Source organism: Mugil cephalus, chromosome 5 (genome assembly GCF_022458985.1).
Source record: "Mugil cephalus isolate CIBA_MC_2020 chromosome 5, CIBA_Mcephalus_1.1, whole genome shotgun sequence".
NCBI lineage: Eukaryota > Metazoa > Chordata > Actinopteri > Mugiliformes > Mugilidae > Mugil > Mugil cephalus.
In genome coordinates this window covers 13982419-13996756 of record NC_061774.1, presented here as the reverse complement: position 1 = coordinate 13996756, position 14338 = coordinate 13982419, and the positions used below count along the sequence as shown (strand labels likewise).

The 14338-nt window shown below is 39.1% G+C and overlaps 2 long non-coding RNA genes across 2 annotated transcripts; both read right to left on the bottom strand.

The window, feature by feature from the left end:
* Positions 1-2208: 2208 nt before the first annotated feature.
* LOC125008005 lies at positions 2209-12254 on the bottom strand. Its single transcript, XR_007112835.1, has 3 exons — positions 12197-12254; positions 11915-12112; positions 2209-2299 (listed from the first exon to the last, which is right to left on the bottom strand). It is a non-coding gene; the product is annotated as an uncharacterized LOC125008005 (long non-coding RNA).
* On the bottom strand, positions 11223-11907 carry LOC125008004. Its single transcript, XR_007112834.1, has 2 exons — positions 11669-11907; positions 11223-11410 (listed from the first exon to the last, which is right to left on the bottom strand). It is a non-coding gene; the product is annotated as an uncharacterized LOC125008004 (long non-coding RNA).
* Positions 12255-14338: the final 2084 nt, after the last annotated feature.

The window sequence follows — 14338 nt, the reverse complement described above, 5'->3', positions numbered from 1 at the left end:
ATCATTAAATGTGAGAATCAGTGATCATCCTGGAGACAGTTAATGGTGATCATACAGTACTTTGTGTGAAGCTCTTACTTCCTTGAAGCCAAAGCACAGAAACCCTAAAGGGTCATACATACATACATACATTTTATTCCATCTGTTTTCCCGTGGTAACGACATAATTTTCCTCCGTTTTCTTGTGATAACGAGATAATACATTTGCGTGCAGCTTGTCTGCTCCTCTCACTCAGGAGAAACTGGACACAAATAACTATCCCGTAAGACACCCAAGTTTAGATTCTAAATGGATACTGTGTTGTTTATCAATACCTACGTTACGTGCGCTTGTTAGCTATACGCTCCCATTTAGTTAACGTAACGTTAGGTTATGTTAGAAAATAAGCACCACTAAAATCAATATTTATCATCATTTCTCATTGAGAAGCTAAACGTGGGTGACTTATGGGATGGTTATTTGTGTCCAGTTTCTCCTGAGTGAGAGGAGCAGACACGCTGCACGCAAATGAATTATCTTGTTATCACGAGAAAACGGGGGAATTATCTTGTTACCGCGGGGAAACCATTGACTGTAAATACTGGGGAAAACGGGCTGAATAAAATGTATGTATGTATGACCCTTTAGGGCTTCCGTACCAAAGTGATCAGAGCCGTAGTTAGAGAGAGTCTGGCCAACTCGACAGAGAAGATCGTTTGTCTCCCTCTTCTGGCAGCTAGAGGAATCAAACAAAATGTTGACAATACATCTACATATCTGCGTGGTGTAGGTCTAGGTGTGTTTTCTCGCCAGAGGGGTTTACTGAACACAACTATCCACAGACACAGTAAGGAATTTTCTTTTTTCCATTTTCTTTTAATGGTTTGAAGGATTATACACCATTTGAAATTATTCAGAAATGTCAAAATGCAATTCATCTTTTCTGAGTTAAAAAGAACAGATGTTAAGCCAGTAAAAAGAAAATTACACACACACACACACACACATATATATATATATACATAATTATTTTTTTTTACAAAGTTACTCTTTCAAAAACAAACATAGGTTAATCTGTACAAAAGGCAAAACCTTGCGCGTTTCCTGGTTTACAGTCAAATACCAGAGGTGACCTGAAATTATTAACAAATCAAAAGCTCTTAAACTTAAAAGTCGACATGACATGTTCACCTAGACTTGAATGTGTCTTTGGCTGGACACTAGTTTTGATGGGAAAAGACAAAGGAAGATTTTTGCACACATTTGTCACACTATGTTCTCTGATCTGTGATCACACACGGAGCTGTAGGAAACATCTGGATGTTCAAACACTGTTCTAATATTGGGGTGCGCTGAAGATTAACAAGAAGTCAGTGTTTCCACTTTGTGTTTTGATGAAGGATACTCTGATACCACTTTTACCAAGTCAACAATTGTTCACAGGACATATGAATGGATTACCAAAAAAAAACTTTGCTCCAGAGTTTCCATAAAAAATGCAGAAACTTCTCAGCTGCTAAGCTACAAACAGGATCTATGTGGAATGATAACAGGAGCAAATCATCCTCAGATGATGAAGCGTGCATGCAAACGCTGTATGTGGAGAGGCAACAAAAGGAACTAACTGTGACTAAACTGAAGAAGGAAACCCACAAAACATACATCTCCCTCCCTGACTGACTGTCATTTTGCAGTGCATAAATGCATGTTTGGTCTCTTTATGTGGTGGAGGCCTCTGTCTGTCTTTCATTTTATTTTCTTATCAGCAGTTATATTAAGTGCCTTCAACATTTCCATCTTCCCTTTTTTTCTAAGCAAGACTTTAAATCATCTGTCTTTACGGACCTTTGCATACACACAATCATCTTCTATTGGTTCAGTCTTCCGGGGTCGTGACTTGACTTGACCGTACTCCACCTCCACATTTGGCCTTTGCGCAGTCTGCTTCCTCTGCTGTTGCACGATACTAACATCAGCGTAGGTTAATTCCTGGTCATTTTCTTCCTCTATAGAGCAACAGGAAGGAAAGACACAAGGATCATGAACTCATTAATTATTAAAGAACAAGTTTTACATTTTGGGAAAAACATTTATTTGCATTATTGAAGAGATTTAGACAGAGATTTAGTGACGTGTGTTAAATATCTTTTTAAATTTTAATTACAACAAATGGTATAACTGTAACTCCAGTGAAGTTTAGTTTTGTACCTTTAGGTTTGTTATTTCTTTGCTTTTTCTTCAGAGCCCAGATGACTGATAAGACCACAACCAAGACAATGACCAGGGCTGAGGATACACCAGCTATTAGTGGCAAATAGGCTGTTGGAAGATAAAAGACACAAGAAAGATGGACTTTAAGTCAGAGAACAATACATGTCTTTTAAGGAAGATAAACAATTAATCCACTACAGTAGAATAAGGATTCACTTACTAATGTACCATGGTTCATCACTGGTCACTATGGTAGTCTACTTACCCAAACTAGTTGTAGGGGCAGTAGTTGGGTTAATACACAGTGTGTTATTGGCACCAAACACCCACTCTGATATGTGTGTCCCATTAGGTAAGGTGCAGCTGATGAATATGAAGCCTATGAACAAACAAAGATCCTTTATGACTGATGTTATGACACCAACATGATTACCAAGTTATTTCTCATCATGTTGTCACTCACCACAGGTAGAGATCCTCTCTCCTCTGGAGACATTACTGATGTGATTCCTGACTGAACAGACCAGATGTCCTGAGACGTCTTGTTTCAGAGTGATGATGTTAGTCTCATTATTTCCAGAGAGGAGCTCAGCGTCTGTCACTGAGTGTCCATCCAGAGTCCAGCTGTACTGAGGACTGTCCCCTCCATCAGAGGAGCAGGACACCCTCTTCTCTCCATGGGACAGACACTCAGAGACCAGATGGACAGAGGACACTGGAGCTGAGGGACACACACACAGATGACTTTTGATAACAAGGTAATTATCTCTTAATAAATAAATACAGAAACATGCAGAATATAAAGTATGTTATTTAGACTCTGACTGTAACAGTAATGAAGGAGGATTCAGTTCAGGACTGTTATATTAGTTTTCACTAGTGAACCTAAAAACTGGTAAGTGAATGTAAGATATCTTTGTTTGTACACAAATCAATACAATTTGACATTTAGATCTGTCAATATGACTTAATTTCCCAAGAGTAGAAAAAAAAATATTTTACCTTCAATAAACAACTGTAGAGTCTGTTCTTGTAATTCTTTTCCATTTGAGTCAAAGATTATCAGATCATATTGACCACTGTCATTCCTGCTCAGATCATTGATCCTAAATGTTCCATCACTGAGATTAAAGACAGATCTGTCTTCTATCATATTAGTTACAATCTTTTTGTTTCTCCACGTTAATATTACTGATGATCCCTTTTTCACATCACATCTAAATATTTCTAAGGCGTTGTCCATCAGTCTGATGACCACAGTTCCTTCCAAAGCTCCATAACACTGAGCTCCACTCTGTCTGCCATCACAGTAAGTTTCTCCACCTGTGAATGAAAACATTGAGAGTATTTCATTTCTACCACTATGAAGCATAATTGTTGCAATATTTCAGTCACATGCATTGACCTAAAACAGACTTAGTGGGTTTTTCTCTCTCAGACTAAACAATCAATCAAACATGTATTTCTGCTGCTGAGCATTTCACAGGTCAGTGGCTGGAAAACTGCTGTGATTCATTTAACAACATTAATCTGTTAAACAGAGTTTTTACATTAGTTGAATTCAACCAGTAATTACAGACCTGTGTGTGTCAAACTGAGTTAAACCCACCAAATTATCTGTTGGTTCATTTTATGAATAAATGTGAATAAAATGATTAATAATGTAGAATCATTTGAAGCAGTAGTGCAGCCAATAAAACTAAGAGATGTGAATATGTCACTCAGAGTGGGTAGGCAGTATGTAGCTACAAGGAAGTGTTGGAACAAGGACATATAAGGCATTATATCTGTCACTGGTTTTGTTCATCAGGTTTACTCAACAAAGTTACAGAGGCTCAAGGCCACATGAAGCACAATGCAACAGCAGAGTTACACAAATATAATTTATCATCCTTAGTTGGTCTCTGATACATGACTATTGTTTATTGTCCTTCCTCCAAAGTGTAAATCTCTCAGTTGTGACTTTCTCCAAACTAGAAAGAATTCACTGAGACCATGTCTGTGTCACAACCCCAAAGACACAAAGCATCAATCTTAATCTTTTCTCTGTAGATATTTTGGGAGACAAGCTGTCTTCACTTTGTGGAAAGTTACAAACTAAAGCCGTGTGTATAAAAGACTATCATGTCATCTTCATTGTCCTCAATCAAACTGTTTGATAAACGTGTGAGACTTTCAAACCTCCTTTCAGAACCAGTTAACAAGAAGTTTAACATTTCACTCATCCACTAAACCATCTTTAGAAACCTGAATAAAGTACCACGTCAATATCTCACCATGAGAGACTCCAAGTATCATCAGCATCAGTCCAACCACAGCTTCCATGTCTCCTCTCTCTTCACACTCTGTTCAGTCACTCAGCAGCTTTCAAACTTTATCTAATTCCTCCCAAAGTCAAACCTATGTACCCTGCTCTCAACAGAAAGCAGTGTGTTGTGGTAGTGATCAGCCTCAGAGGAGAGTGTGTGAAATGTGCACAACGTTGTTTCTAACTTCTCGTTATATGAAGAAAAAAGAAAGGGAGGCAGTATCAACTTTCTTCCTTTTTTAGCCTCAGTTCAACAAGTGTGTTTTTCTGTGTGATGAACTAAATGAAACATCCTCCTTCTGAGACTGACAGCTGATACATCTAAGACACCATCATGAAGGTGTATCAAACTAGAAACATTTTAAAATGTCTCCTATTACTGCTCTGCCTTTTAAATCCTGTATGTGGAGAATCAAGACAAACTCCCCTGAGTTGTTATTATTAATCAGTTTATGTTTTATTTTAACAACAGTCATGTGTCTATTGTCTCATCTGTGTCAAACATAAATCTAGTAAAACAACAACAGCACTGCCACAACATCTCTGAAGATCATGATGTGACATTTTGGTGACATGATCTGATGTGTGTAAATTCATGTACAGTGTTAATTACTGAGTTCATAGTCAAAGAGGAACATGATGCAGTCCAGTCCAACCCAACACTAACTATGAGCTCAGTGATAAAACTCATATGTGACAGTGTGGAAAACATGAGCATTACAGTAAAGTGGACTTTGACAAGAACAGAAAACACTGGAACAACCCTTGCTGTTGTCTCACTAATGTTCTCTATAAATATGGTTATGAACTTTAAAAAACCATATTACAGCTGTAAAAAAATAAATATAGGAAGACCTTCCATTTCCTTATAATGTTGTTAGTCCTGTTTCTCTCAACAGATCAGCCTCACAGTGTGAAAATTTTGTGAAAGAAGGTGTCACTGAGCAGTGTTATATTTTTGTGGTGCTGAGAAGAGGAACTGATGTGAGTTTTCTACCTCTTTTAGCCTTCAGTACAACAAGTGGGCCTTCGTGTGTGATGGACTAAGTGGAAGAGAAGGAAATATCCCTCATTGTGACACTGACGGCTAACATTTCTAAAACATCAGCATACATCCTACATATTTTTTATTTCTGGACGGCCACATGAAAATAGGGAAACTTCTGACCTGCTAATAGGAGCCAAGATGTTTTATTCAAAGTCAAGTTAATCTTCAGCAGTCATGAAATGTACAATGTTGAACTATGGATAGAGGTCCCACAGTTGGACCTAAGGCTGATCCATTACTGACACAGGCCAGGAAAGGAAATCTTCATGACTGCTCATGAGCAAAGGAATAAACTCAACTGCAGTCCTTACAGTCCTGTGGCCTGTCCACAACAGAACCAATGACAGTATGCAGACAGGAAGTTGGTCTTGTGCAACACAATCAAAATTATAAAACATTTGATTTAAATTATTAACAACCCAAAGACACATCCATATTCCAGTACTCACTATTAAATATTTACATTGAAGAAACACAGTATTGTGAGGAACACTGTTCACAGCTGACTGACAAACACAATTAATTGATCTTGTGACTATGTGAAAATATATATATCTGTGGATGTACTTAACAGAATCTGAATTTATCAAAGACAAAAACAACCACTGCTGGTTTTCAGTAGAGAAAAAAAGAACAAAAAAGTAGAGATAGAAAAAACATCTCAGCATGAGAAACTCCAAGTAGCATCAACAACAGTCCAAACACAACTTTCATGTCTCCTCTCAGTTCAGCCTCTGTTGAGTCAGTCTGCAGCTTTAGATAGTTCAGCAACAAGTGTCCCTTACTCTGCAGTGAGCTGTGTTGGCCACAGAGGACTGTGTGAAAACTGGCACTATCTTCCTTTTTTCAGTGCTGAGAGCAGGAAATTCAAGAGTCATTTGGCAAAGCCTCGAAAGAAAAGGACGTTTATTTGAATAAATGTTAAAACAAATCCAATAAATAAACCCATGTTTCAGTTCCTCCTGTAGACTCGGATGATAGATAATAGATTGATAGGTTATTATTTCAGTAACACAACACAAAAGATAACATCGAACTGTACTCAGCAAATATATTTGTCTACATGTGTGAAACGAGTGACTGTTGGCACCAATAGTCTACAGCTATTTGTTCCTCCCTGTTTATCTTTGAGAGAAGCTCCTTTACATTACCCAGAAACAAAGAAACAGTAAATGTTTAATGTTACACACTGAGATGTTGTTAGTCATCAGCTTCAGATAAGAGGATGACAACTCCGGGTCTGGTGATTGGTAACATTATATTAAGACTATTTAAACCCAAAAACGTAATTTTCTTGATGTGCACATCTACAGACATATGCTGCATCCACAGGCACATTGTAATGTGAGTTTTCATACTAATTGTCTAATTGTTGTGCTATATGACTGAAGTTTGTGATGTTTTCAGAAGTTGCATGTCACCTGTATATTCTAAGGAAAGACTCACCCAACTAACAAGGGAAGGGAAACTATCTGCAAAGCTGGTAGCATATAAGCTCCTTCTGTAAATTTAAATGAATACATATACACGGTCATCAGTGACTTTATAACCAACTGCCTAGTATTGTATTTCTCCCCCTGGACTGTTCCCCTTGAAGAGTTCTACTCAGAATGCACTGTGTTCATGAAGTTTCTGTGTGTGTACAGTTAGCAGTTGAGTTAGGCTAGGCTAATGTTCACCAATGAGAGAGCAACCAGTAATTTTAGTGGCTCAGTGTTTGCCTGAACTTCCGTGCTCTCTGCTGAGGACAGAGTGTGTCTAGGCCACGCTAGAGGAAGTCGAGCAGGTTGAGACTGTGTCAACCAAAAACTGCCCAAAAACTGCTTTCACCATTGATCAGGGACTCTGGCAGTTCTGATAAATGCCATTTGGACTTCGCAACGCCCCTGCCATGTTCGAGAGGTTGATGGAAAGGGTCCTGGCTCACATTCCCCGACCTTCTTGGGACTTGCCTCTTACGACCAACACTTTGTATGTGACTTTGCATCCATCTCCAGCCCACAACACTGCCTGACAGACAAGGGGTGGGAGGTTGAGTGGGACAAGAACTGCAAGGACATGACTTTAACCAGTTGCACAAAACCCTGACCTCCACCCCATCCTGGTACTCCCCAGCCCGGGGTGCTGTTTCATGGCTGACACGGATGCCAGAGACATGGGACCTGGGGTGGTGGTGGCCTATTGCAGCCTCGCCCTGCTCTATGCGGAACGCAACTACTGCTGTTGGCAGTCATCATGGTGCTTCATCACTTCTGGCCCTACCTCTATGGCTTCTACGAACCGATCCCGCTACCCTGACGTGGCCCCTCTCCTTTCATGAACCAGAGGGACAGCTGGTGAGATGGACTGAGTCCCTACAGAACTACCACTTTGATTTTAATCAGCTTTTAATCAGCTGAGCTTCTTCTTCTTACGAGAGTTATTGGTGTTCTTCTCTTCTTTCATTTGATTTTCTACAGTCACAGCTACTTTGTTATGTCACACCCATGATGGAAATAGTGAAGTGCTTCATGAACATACAAATATGAAGTAGTGGTATTTCACTAGTCCAGTGTATGTGGAGTTAAAGGCTGTGTTACGATTGTGGCATGAATGTGGTTTATGTTGGTCATTACTGATCTGGAAGCTGTGGTCTGATGCTTTTCATGTAACCACAAAGGCTCTCTTCCACAATGGTCAAAGCACAGACTCCTCTGTTTAGTCACTGAAAATCACTTCTCTGAATTAAATACTGTCCATTTGTACTGAGGTAGAGTCTTTATTTCCTTGTATTTAGTTTTTCATCAAGTTTCCTTATAATGTCAATAGTCCTGTTCCTCTCAACAGAATACAGGGTGTCTTGTTACTGATCTGCCTCAGAGGAGTGTGTGAAAACTTGATCGACCAGGGTGTTGTATCTTTGTGATGGTGAGAAGAGGAACTGATGTGAGTTTTCTCCCTCTTGAACAATGTGAAACGTCTGCCTTTACAGCCTTTATAAACCAGTAGAGGGAAACCTCTGACCTGTTCATCAGTCAGTAAAGGTACAGTGTTTGATTATAAGTGTGACTCAATTATTGGAAGAAAAAAAAAGAGAAAGAAAAGAAAAGACGAGCTGAGGAAGTTTCAGGACTTCAACCTGTCTCTTGAGAGGAGATTTCATTTTCTACTACTGACTGTGTGGGTTTTATCCAGGTGGCCTAGCTTCCTCCTACAGTTCAAATCAATGCATGTTTGGTCTTTTTATATGAGTCAAATGAATTATGAATGAATTATTTCAGAACTATTTAAAAGTTATTATTGAAAATGTTGCACTTATAGAATCTTAGACTTTCAGTATATGAACGTTCAGTAAGTATGTTACAGTAAGACCTGTAATTGTGTTATTCACACAACAAAATCATGTTTTAGTGACTTCCGGTGGGAAAGTAGACAAGATGGCAGATTCAAGTGCTTTGACGAGGTAACACGTTTATTCTACAAAGGAAGGGGACGAAACGAGCAAAGCTAAAAGGAAAATGAACTCAAGATCTGGAGAACACGATAAAGTAACCGCAGAGACGATGCTAACGCTAGCATACCTAGCCCAGTCGGACTTGCCCCGGCTGGAGCTAGCCTGCTAGCCGGCATTCACTCTGAGATTAAGGCGATGCGCCCCGACACAGAACAAGCTGCACTCATTCCGATCTACGTTGAGAGAGGACGTAAAGAAGGAGTTGGCTGATCTTCGAGATGAGATTAATCAGGCCCTGGGAGATATCAGGGGGGACCTGAAAAACACAACTACGCGGTCGATGAAGCTGAACAGCGTGTGGCTGAGCTGGAGGAGCGCAACCAAGACCTCGAGGATTCACTCCGACAAACGCAGCTGAAACAAAAATCTATGCAAACAAAAATGAATGGAAATATGGAATTCCCGAAGGAGAGGAAGAAAATAATATGATTGACTTTGTGGTCAAATTACTGAAGTAAGAACTGAGCCCCCCCAGCGAGCTCGACCTGAAAATACAACGCTGCCAGCTCTGGGTCCACGGCCACCACGGGAAGCTCCGTCACACTCCATAGTTAGCAAATTTCAGGAGTATAAAACTAAAGAAGCGATATTGTCGTCTGCCTGGAGAAGGTCTTTTACAAAGACACAAGAGTTTATTTCGACCACGATTTCCCGACCAAGATAGTTAAGAAGAGAAGAGAGTTTGCTGGAATAAGGAGAATGCTTAAGGAGGACGGTGTGCGGTTCCAGACTCCTCCACCTGCCAAGCTCAAGGTGTTTCTGGATGACGGACCCAGGATCTACACCGACGCCAGAGAAGCTGCTGACGACCTTCGGAAAAGGAGATTCCCGATCAACCAGCATGAACCCGGCCCGGCTCCAGTACCTCGCACCACAGCGTGGGAGAGGGTCGGAGACAAGCGTCGTCGGTGAGCAACTCCAACACCACAGACTATCTTTGCCTAGACTCAGCACCCGTGACTATTTTTTCCTGATGCCGATCAATGTGACAGCTCATTTACTGATGCTATTCAGTGTGACATTTTTTTATTTCCTGAGGCCGTTCATTGTTTTTTTTAATGATGCCTTTTGGTCCGATAACTATTTTTCATGTGGCTGTTTGGTGCGAGTGTGACAGGTTTTGCTGAGACCTTATACCTTTTCATCTGAGATCTGACGCTGAAGCCTGATCCTGAGGATGTCCTAAAATGTACACCGTGCACGAGAAGACGAAGGAAAAGTTATCTCGTTATCATGAGAAAACGGGGGAATTATCTTGTTACCACGGGAAAACCATTGACTGTAAATACTGGGGAAAACGGACTGAATAAAATGTATGTATGTATGACCCTTTAGGGCTTCCGTACCAAAGTGATCAGAGCCATAGTTAGAGAGAGTCTGGCCAACTCGACAGAGAAGATCTTTTGTCTCCCTCTTCTGGCAGCTAGAGGAATCAAACAAAATGTTGACTATATATCTACATATCTGCGTTAATCCATTGACTTATCCCAGTAGGTGTGTTTTCTATCCACAGGGGTTTACTGAACACAACTATCCACAGACACGGTAAGGAATTTTCTTTGTTTTTCCATTTTCTTTTAATGGTTTGAAGGATTTTACACCATTTGAAATTATTCAGATAATAGAAATGTCAAAATGCAATTCATCTTTTCTGAGTTAAAAAGAACAGATGTTAACCAGTAAATATATTTATATCAATGGAAAATTACACACACACACACACACACACATATATATATATATATATATATATATATATATATATAATTATTATTATTATTATTTTATTTTTTTTTACAAAGTTGCTCTTTCAAAAACAAACATAGGTTAATCTGTACAAAAGGCAAAACCTTGCGCGTTTCCTGGTTTACAGTCAAATACCACAGGTGACCTGAAATTATTAACATAAATCAGAACATGGATTACCAAAAAAACAAAAATTTGCTCCAGAGTTTCCATAAAAAATGCAGAAACTTCTCAGCTGCTAAGCTACAAACAGGATCTATGTGGAACGATAACAGGAGCAAATCAGCCTCAGGTGTTGAAGCATGCATGCAAACGCTGTATGTGGAGAGGCAACAAAAGGAACTAACTGTGAATAAACTGAAGAAGGAAACCCACATCATAGTAACAGTTATATTAAGAGCCTTCAACATTTCCATCTTTCTTTTTTTCTAAGCAAGAATCTAAGTTATCTGTCTTTACAGACCTTTGCATAAACACAATCATCTTGTGTTGGTTCAGTCTTCCGGGGTCGTGACTTGACTTGACCGTACTCCACCTCCACATTTGTCTTTTGCTCAGTCTGCCTCCTCTGCTGCTGCACGATACTGACATCAGCGTAGGTTAATTCCTGGTCATTTTCTTCCTCTGTAGAGCAACAGGAAGGAAAAACACAAAGATCATGAACTCATTAATAATTAAAGAACAAGTTTTACAGTTTGGGAAAAACATTTATTTGCATTATTGAAGAGATTTAGACAAAATGTTTATGTATGTCAACGTCTGCAGTAGCAACAGCCAAGTTAACTGTTTGCCTCTGTTTCCAGTTTGTGTGATAAATATCTTTTTAAATTTTAATTACAACAAATAGTATAACTGTGAATCCAGTGAAGTTTAGTTTTGTACCTTTAGGTTTATTGTTTCTTTGCTTTTTCTTCAAAGCCCAGATGACTGATAAGACCACAACCAAGACAATGACCAGGGCTGATGATACACCAGCTATTATTGGCAAATAGGCTGTTGGAAGATAAAAGACACAAGAAAGATGGACTTTAAGTCAGAGAAAAATTCATGTCTTTTTAGGAAGACAAACAAAGATAGAGAAAAAAAAATGTCAATGAATCCACTACAGTAGAATAAGGTTTCACTTACTAATGTACCACGGTTCATCACTGATCAAAGTTTGATTGGAGGGTTTATTTGACACTATGTTAGTCTCCTTACCCAAACTAGTGGTAGGGGCAGTAGTTGGGGCAGTAGTTGGGTTAATACACAGTGTGTTATTGGCTTCAAACACCCACTCTGATATGTGTGTCCCATTAGGTAAGGTGCAGTTGATGAATATGAAGCCTATGAACAAACAAAGATCATTTATGACTGATGTTATGACACCAACATGATTACCAAGTTATTTCTCATCATGTTGTCACTCACCACAGGTAGAGATCCTCTCTCCTCTGGAGACATTACTGATGTGATTCCTGACTGAACAGACCAGATGTCCTGAGACGTCTTGTTTCAGAGTGATGACGTTAGTCTCATTATTTCCAGGGAGGAGCTCAGTGTCTGTCACTGAGTGTCCATCCAGAGTCCAGCTGTACTGAGGACTGTCCCCTCCATCAGAGGAGCAGGACACCCTCTTCTCTCCATGGGACAGACACTCAGAGACCAGATGGACAGAGGACACCAGAGCTGAGAGAAACACACACAGATGACTTTTGATAACAAGGTAATTATCTCTTAATAAATAAATACAGAAACTTGCAGAATATAAAGTATATTATTTAGACTCTGATTGTAACAGTAATGAAGGAGGATTCAGTTCAGGACTGTTATATTTGTTTTCACTATTGAACCTAAAAACTGGTAAGTGAATGTAATATATCTTTGTTTGTACACAAATCAATATAATTTGACATTTAGATCTGTCAAGATGACTTAATTTCTCAGGAGTAGAAAAAAAGTATTTTACCTTCAATAAACAACTGTAGAGTCTGTTCTGGTAATTCTTTTCCATTTGAGTCATAGTTTGTCAGATCATATTTACCACTGTCATTCCTGCTCAGGTCATTGATCCTAAATGTTCCATCATTGGGATTAAACTGAGATCTGTCTTCTATCAAATTAGTTACAATCACTTTGTTTCTCCGTCTTAATATTACTGATGATCCTTTTTTCACATCAAATTTCTCTGAGGCGTTGTCCATCAGTCTGATGACCACAGTTCCTCCCAAAGCTCCATAACACTGAGCTCCACTCTGTCTGCCATCACAGTAAGTTTCTCCACCTGTGAATTAAAACATTGAGAGTATTTCATTTCTACCACTATGAAGCATAATTGCTGCAATATTTCAGTCACATGCATTGACCTAAAACAGTCTTAGTGTGTTTTTCTCTCTCAGACTAAACAATCAATCAAACAACATTAATCTGTTAAACAGAGTTTTTGCATTAATTGAATTCAACCAGTAATTACAGACCTGTGTGTGTCAAACTGAGTTAAACCCACCAAATTATCTGTTGGTTCATTTTATGAATAAATGTGAATAAAATGATTAATAATGTAGAATCATTTGAAGCAGTAGTGCAGCCAAAAACTAAAGAGATGTGAATATGTCACTCAGAGTGGGTAGGCAGTATGTAGCTACAAGGAAGTGTTGGAACAAGGACATATAAGGCATTATATCTGTCACTGGTTTTGTTCATCAGGTTTACTCAACAAAGTTACAGAGGCTCAAGGCCACATGAACCACAATGTAACAGCAGAGTTACACAAATATAATTTATCATCCTTAGTTGGTCTCTGATACATGACTATTGTTTATTGTCCTTCCTCCAAAGTGTAAATCTCTCAGTTGTGACTTTCTCCAAACTAGAAAGAATTCACTGAGACCATGTCTGTGTCACGACCCCAAAGACACAAAGCATCAATCTTAATCTTTTCTCTGTAGATATTTTGGGAGACAAGCTGTATTCACTTTGTGGAAAGTTACAAACTAAAGCCGTGTGTATAAAAGACTATCATGTCATCTTCATTGTCCTCAATCAAACTGTTTGATAAACGTGTGAGACTTTCAAACCTCCTTTCAGAACCAGTTAACAAGAAGTTTAACATTTCACTCATCCACTAAACCATCTTTAGAAACCTGAATAAAGTACCACGTCAATATCTCACCATGAGAGACTCCAAGTATCATCAGCATCAGTCCAACCACAGCTTCCATGTCTCCTCTCTCTTCACACTCTGTTCAGTCACTCAGCAGCTTCCAAACTTTATCTAATTCCTCCCAAAGTCAAACCTATGTACCCTGCTCTCAACAGAAAGCAGTGTGTTGTGGTAGTGATCAGCCTCAGAGGAGAGTGTGTGAAATGTGCACAACGTTGTTTCTAACTTCTCGTTATATGAAGAAAAAAGAAAGGGCAGCAGTATCAACTTTCTTCCTTTTTTAGCCTCAGTTCAACAAGTGTGTTTTTCTGTGTGATGGACTAAATGAAACATCCTCCTTCTGAGACTGACAGCTGATATTTCTAAGACACCATCATGAAGGTGTATCAAACTAGAAACATTTTAAAATG